Source organism: Podarcis liolepis, assembly GCF_965112155.1.
Source record: "Podarcis liolepis genome assembly, chromosome: 2".
NCBI lineage: Eukaryota > Metazoa > Chordata > Lepidosauria > Squamata > Lacertidae > Podarcis > Podarcis liolepis.
The window spans coordinates 108605360-108611982 of NC_139555.1; the positions used below are offsets into that span (position 1 = coordinate 108605360).

The window sequence follows — 6623 nt, forward strand, 5'->3', positions numbered from 1 at the left end:
CTCCTCTTGGGAGCAGGAAGGAGAAATGAAGTTGTGAACTGAATGAGTGTTTGATTAACAAGTATGGATAGCCAAATTGGGGGGTTTCCTGTGCTCATGGAGGCTTCCCAATGCACTTAGGGAGCTGGAAAATCATTGGTCTAAGATATATGGCAGCCCTCCACAAATACAGAAGACTCCCCCGGTCACACAGTCAGCCACCGTTTTGTGGAGGACGATGAGGCTGTTGGGTGTGGAACATCCCCTGAATGTGATTATTGGCCATGTCATCAGAATGTCTGCATGGGGCTTTTGTCTGTCATTTGAATTGCAATGGCAGGAGGAAGACCTGTTGTCCATCGAAAGGAAATGATATGAAACGTTCTAATATTATGTCTATCAAAGGGGAAAGATTGGTTACCCACCCTTTTACATGGATAGGCAAAAACAACTTTAGAATAGAATAGTAAGATCAGTCAAAACATAAGTCGCTATTACAGCATGATACTTTCTTTTTATCTCCCGATGTCACCTCTGTCCCACAGAGTTTTTTCGAACTGTCTTCACCACATTCTTTGACGTAATTAGTCAATTTGCCATTTTGTCCTGGAGAGAGATAGATAAGTACTTAGGTTGATACTAACTAGTGAATGAAGAGAATTTTACTGAATTAGTCCATAGTCTATATCAAGAGAGAGAAAATCTTTCCCCACATTTTAAACTTCATTTAAAAATATGCACTTAAATAGAATTTTGAATTTATTTTGCTAAAACTACTAAAATGTCAACATTAAAATAAAATGAACATTTATGAAAGATACATGTCCAATTTTTTTATTTTTAGTTTTAAACTTATATCTCAGGTCATTCTAGTCCCAGCAGAGAAAAAGGGAGATGGTTGACAGAAAAGACTTACCTGAAAATATTTCTATCTTCAGGCAGAATGGTCCCATACATGTCTTCTCTTTTGGTTCGCATGGCTTGCCAGGCCCCTTTGAAGAGCACAGTCTGCATTTCACAGCGTCTGTTGTAACAGACAGCATTTCGTTTGTGAAGGGACCAATCAATATTCAATGTCCAACTAAACTTGCATCTCTGTGTATAGATTAAGAGATGGAAATTGTTTGTGGCAAGCTCCTGTGCCCTGAGACTAGCAACACCTTCCACCTAGACAACTAGACCCTCTTTTCCAAAGATGGCACGATCTGTCCTGCAACTTGCAGTGTTCATGTTTTCATCAGGAGGCAGGAGAAAAGCAGCTTCCTTGCACAGGTAAAAGGGAAATTGAACTCTCCCCTGAAATGGACTCCAAGGTACAGAATTCCACCTTAAGAACTGGATCTACTGAATCGAAACAATTGTCTGTAGGGTTTTCTGCGGTTTGATGTGCTTGGATTCAGCCACAAACAGTGGGTTTTTTCTCAGGAAAGTGGTGAGGCAAATGGAAAACCGCCTGGCTCTTTCCTCAAAAGCACAGGATGAGCAGCAGTGTGCATGAGCCCTGAATCTACCCAGCTATACACATACAAGAGATGGGTAATTTGATTCACTTCTACAAACACAGGGAGCTGCCTTGTCTATTTTGCCCCATTATCAGGATGCTCCACTCTCTGCTCACTGAAATGTTCACCTGGAGATGATAGGTAGGGGATTGACTAGGGGCTTTCTCAATGGAAGGCATGTGCTCCAACACTGAACTATCACGTCCCCAGTTTAGGAGGCATGTATTTCACTCTTGCCCCAAAGTACAGCCGCACCAGTTGATCCTAGATTTTACCTATAGTTTTACCTATGTAAAGCAGTGTCTTATTCTTGTTTGACCTATTTTGGGATGGGGAATGGGGGCAATACTTACCACCAGTCCTGAGCAAAAGCAGAACACAGAATGTAAGCAGCCAGACCTGAAGCAGACGTGGCCTTTGATAACCAAGAAACAAGCTCTGCTCCATTGGAATGCCTTTTGTATGGAGAGACAATGCCTTTTGTATGGGCAGACAAGAACACACTGCGCAGTTTGAGGTGCCTAGTTCAAGACATCCATTATATAAGGCCGAAAGGAACCCTCTTGGCTTCTCACCTCATCCTGGTGGCCTTTAAGGGTCCAAGGAGCCTCTGGCAATATCCTGGGTTGACAGTGAAGAATAGCAAGGATGAAGGCAGTGGTTGCCTTGGGCCATTTCAGGCACAAAGTGCTGGTTGTTAGGACAAATCCAGATGGGCTGAGGGATCAGCTGAATGTTGCACAGAACGTCCCAGATCTCATCTTTTGTGGAAGAATTGCTTGCTCCTTTCACTGGGTTCCCTGTTCAGCTCTGGGTTTCAACTGTGACACGAAGACGTTCTGAGCAGCTAATTCTCATATAGCCTGCATTCTGGCTTGATCATCCATATTGCTAGAAAGTTCTGTTAGAAGGAGCTTACTTTTTTATTCTGTTGCTGCTCACAGCAGTATGAAAGCTGTACACAAGTCTGTTTCTCTGTCAACCTTCCGTGAGTGATACATGGTGAAGGAATGATCACCAGGTGGGAAGCACACTTCCACCTGCCGGGTGTGGAGCACACTTCCACCCGCAGACAAAGCCACAGCTGTCTGAACATCATGCCCTCTATCTAACCTTTGCTCTCTTAGTGGTCTGCTGTGCCCTGTCTGTGACCTTTGTCTCCTTCATCATACATGGTTCAAGGGGAAAATGATGCGGTGGAAACAGGTGCCAAAATAACTTTGTTCCACCCGTCAATCTCAGGATTGGAAGACGTGTAAAGGTCACAGTCCAAAATCTATCTAACTGGTTTTGCATATTGTGCTAATAAAAAGAGCTTCGGCAGAGCTAGCTGGCAGCTTGCTTATGCACAGCTCACCTGCATTCCCAACTCCTGCCATGTGTCCTTCACTTCCCATGGTCCTTTAATATTGCATCCATCTTAGACCATGTTCAAAGACATAGGACCCGGAAATCAAAGCAGGTGAGCCCATGTCATTAGTTTGCCTCCTCGTGGATTTTTGTGGCTCCACAGCATTGGTTATAGATGCCAGTTTAACAAGTTATCAGTTGATTTGTGTGGTAAAGTATCAATTTACCACCATCAGCTGAAGGGCAAGTTTTGCAACCACTGTTACCAAGTGCAGTGATTGCCTTTCCTCTGATTGGAATGAATGACGACTCTTCACTTGCAGGGGAGTAGGTCAAGTGTTGCAGTTGAGAGATCTATGGGCAGAAGCTGAAATCTGTTCTCTGACTTTTGACTGCTATACCCAGGATGCCCAACCCACCTGCCCCTAGTTAGAAAACCCAATCTTGCTCTAGATAGAAAAATCTGGTAATAACTAGTAGCAACTGGTCAGCTTCTGAAAAACAACAAGTTGCTTGGCTTGAGGAACCAGGTTCAACATAGCCATTATATAAAGCCAATAGGAACCTTATTAGCATCTCAGGGCACCTGATCCTGATGGGGTTGGTGGGTACCAGAAGCCTCTGGAAACATGCTGGGGTGTCTGAGGAACAACAATAATGTGGGGAGTGTAGGTATCACTCCGACAGGAAGGTAAACGGCATTTCCATGTGCTGCTCTGGTTTTGGTGTTCTGTTGCACCAGAAGCGGCTTAGTCGTGCTGGCCACATGACCCAGAAAAACTATGGATAAACCCCGGCCCCCTCGGCCTGTAAAGCAAGATGTGCACCGCAACCCCAGATTCGTCTGCGACTGGACTTAACTGTCAGGGATCCTTTACCTTTACTATTATTTAAGGCTAGGAGGAACCTTCTTGGCTTCTTCTCTCATGCTGGTAAGCTTGAAAGGTGAAAAGGTAAAAGGTAAAGGACCCCTGGATGGTTAAGTGCAGTCAAAGGCAGCTATGGGGTGCAGCGCTCAACTCGGCTTTCAGGCCGAGGGAGCCGGCGTTTGTCCCCAGACAGCTTTCCGGGTCATGTGGCCTGCATGACTAAACTGCTTCTGGTGCAACAGGACACCGTGGAGCGCATGGAAACGCTGTTTACCTTCCCGCTACAGCGGAAACTATTTATCTACTTGCACTGGCGTGCTTTCGAATTGCTAGGTTGGCAGGAGCTGGGACAGAGCAACAGGAGCTCACCCTATTGGCAAACCCAAGAGGCTCCTGTCAGCATCGCCCTAGAGCCAGTGCACCAACTGGACTCTTGCACCTCAACCCCGACTGGGCTAGGCGAGCTGGGTAGCACCGCCAGAGACCTCCTTTCTCACAGGAACAGGTCACAGTGCTGTGGACTCACAGCTTAAAGCTGAGAGCACCGGATTCACCGTCTCAATAATACAGTCGTTGCGCAGCAGAGTTTTGCACAGTCTTGCAGAGTATAAACCACTCGGAGAGCAGCTCTGTAGAATATCTTCCTTTTATTCTGTAACTACAACTATGATACAAAACTATATACAGAGCTGAATATTCTAAGCATAAATCAATGCTACACTGAGAGTCTGTAGCTGCACTTAGCAGCAATCTTTTCTCTAGAATCTCTAACACTCTCACTTTCTCCGATACACTGACTGACTGTCTCTCACTCACACAGAGAGATATGTTGCTGGGCAGAATAAGTAGATAGGCAGGACACACCTCCTCCTCTGTGGAGAGTCAGCAGAGATCATCAGGAGATGATCAGGAGATTCTTGGGTATGGGAGGGGTGAAATCTCCTCATCCTCCCCCATTTCATCCGACCATTTCAAGAATCTTTAACATAACTGCAATTTACACATACACTCCAAAAGTTGTTCTCTGCTTACAACCTTGGTTAACATATCTGCAGGTATCTCTCTCCCCCCTTATCTAAGACACTTTATCACATCATTAAACAGTCACTGCAACCACTCTGTGTCTATTAGGAAAGAGTTAAAACACAAATCTCAATCTGTAGTTCACACAAAATACACATTGTGAACACACAAAAGAATAAGCAGCTTCTAGAAAAATCTCCACACACATTTCTTCCTTTCAGATACAAATTGACATTTCTAATTAGGCAGATTTGAACAAACCATTTTTCAGAACTCAAATACACGCTTTCCTTCAAATATCAGGTAAGGAAATAAATAAAGCGTTTTGTGCTATTACTCTCAGCACACTTCATGCTAGGTTTGAAAACCCCACCAGAGTTGCTTGTGACCGCAGTCTTTGCAAACTCTTCAGAAAACCTTTTCGGTGGTACACCCTTGGTTGTTCTCTCGGATCTGCGCAAAACTCTGATCCTCTTGTTCTGGTGCTTCCTCCTCTTTGGGAGAATGGGGAGCTAAAGTATATGAAGCTGCTAAGTCTGAGTCAGCGTTAGACTCACCTGAGGCTTTTAAGCTCTGATAATCTGTGCCATCATCTGGAATTACACTGGCATCAGGATTATCACCACCAACAACACTTGCCTCCCTCTTAACTTTCTTTGCAACTTTTGCACCATCATCACAAATGGGATGGCACTGAAAAACGCCAACTCTGTCCCATTGTGGATTGACATCAATACTCCTGGTCAGCCTTATGGTTTTCGTGTCTGTGATCGGAACACGATAAGACCCTTTCTCATATCCTAGGAAAATACCATGTTCTCCACGCTTGCTCAGTTTGTCACCCTGTGAGGTGTGCACCCAAACCTCTGAACCAAAAATTTTAAAATGCTTTACACATGGCTTTCTTCCGTGAAGCATCTCATATGGGGTGCAATTTACACTAGACTGGGACCTCCTGTTATACACGTGACAGAAAAACGAAAGAGCTTCAGCCCAATAGGGATTGGGCAGCCCCGAATCATGTAACAGCGTTCTGATTCCTTGCTGCAGGGTCTGGTTTACTCTCTCACATAAACCATTCTGCCAGGGTGATCTGGGCGTGGCGGTCCTATGCTCAATGCCCTGTTCAGAAAGAAAACTCTCAAACTCTTCTGAACAAAACTCTCCACCCTTGTCTGTGAAAAGAAAACGTACATTCTCATTATGTACATTTCTGAGCCATTTACAAAACTGGCGAAACTTGGTAAAGGCTTCAGACTTTTTCTGCAGCATATAGACCCAAACATATTTTGAATAGGAGTCTATCAGAACCATGAAAAACCTTGAATTGCCTCTAGAGAGCGCTAGAGGCCCCACTAAGTCTGCATGAATGACTTCATATGGTTTCTTGGCTTCTCTCCCAGACTCTGTACCTTTGGGAGCTTGCCTTGCCTTATTCTCAGCACAAGAAACACATTTCATGTGGTAGGGACATTCTTTCAACTTCATACCCTGAACCATATCAGGCATTTTTGCCACAGCCTGGAAATTCAAATGACCATAAACGCGATGGTAATAATGAATACATTGGTCATGCAACTTCTCATTCTTATCTACAGACAAATTGCAACACTCTTTCTCAGTTGCTTCTGCAGTGCCTGTACCTGAAACAAAAGGCAATTGGTACAATCCATTTACACATTTTGCATACAAAATGAGCTTGCCATCTCTAAGAATTTCACAGTGAGATTTAGCAAACACCACCTTAAACCCTTGACGATCAAGCTGGGAAACACTCAACAAATTGTCCTGAATATCAGGTGCATACAGGACATTCTTAATAGTTGCATTCAGGCTCTTTAAGAACACAGTTCCCTGAGCCACACTCGTGAGAACTGTCCCATCTGCTTGATGAATTTCT

General features: G+C 44.3%; 1 long non-coding RNA gene across 1 annotated transcript; it reads right to left on the reverse strand.

Moving 5' to 3' along the window:
- LOC310702158 lies at positions 1-1953 on the reverse strand. The gene is made up of 3 exons (XR_014523306.1): positions 1835-1953; positions 896-1003; positions 1-585 (listed from the first exon to the last, which is right to left on the reverse strand). It is a non-coding gene; the product is annotated as an uncharacterized lncRNA (long non-coding RNA).
- Positions 1954-6623: the final 4670 nt, after the last annotated feature.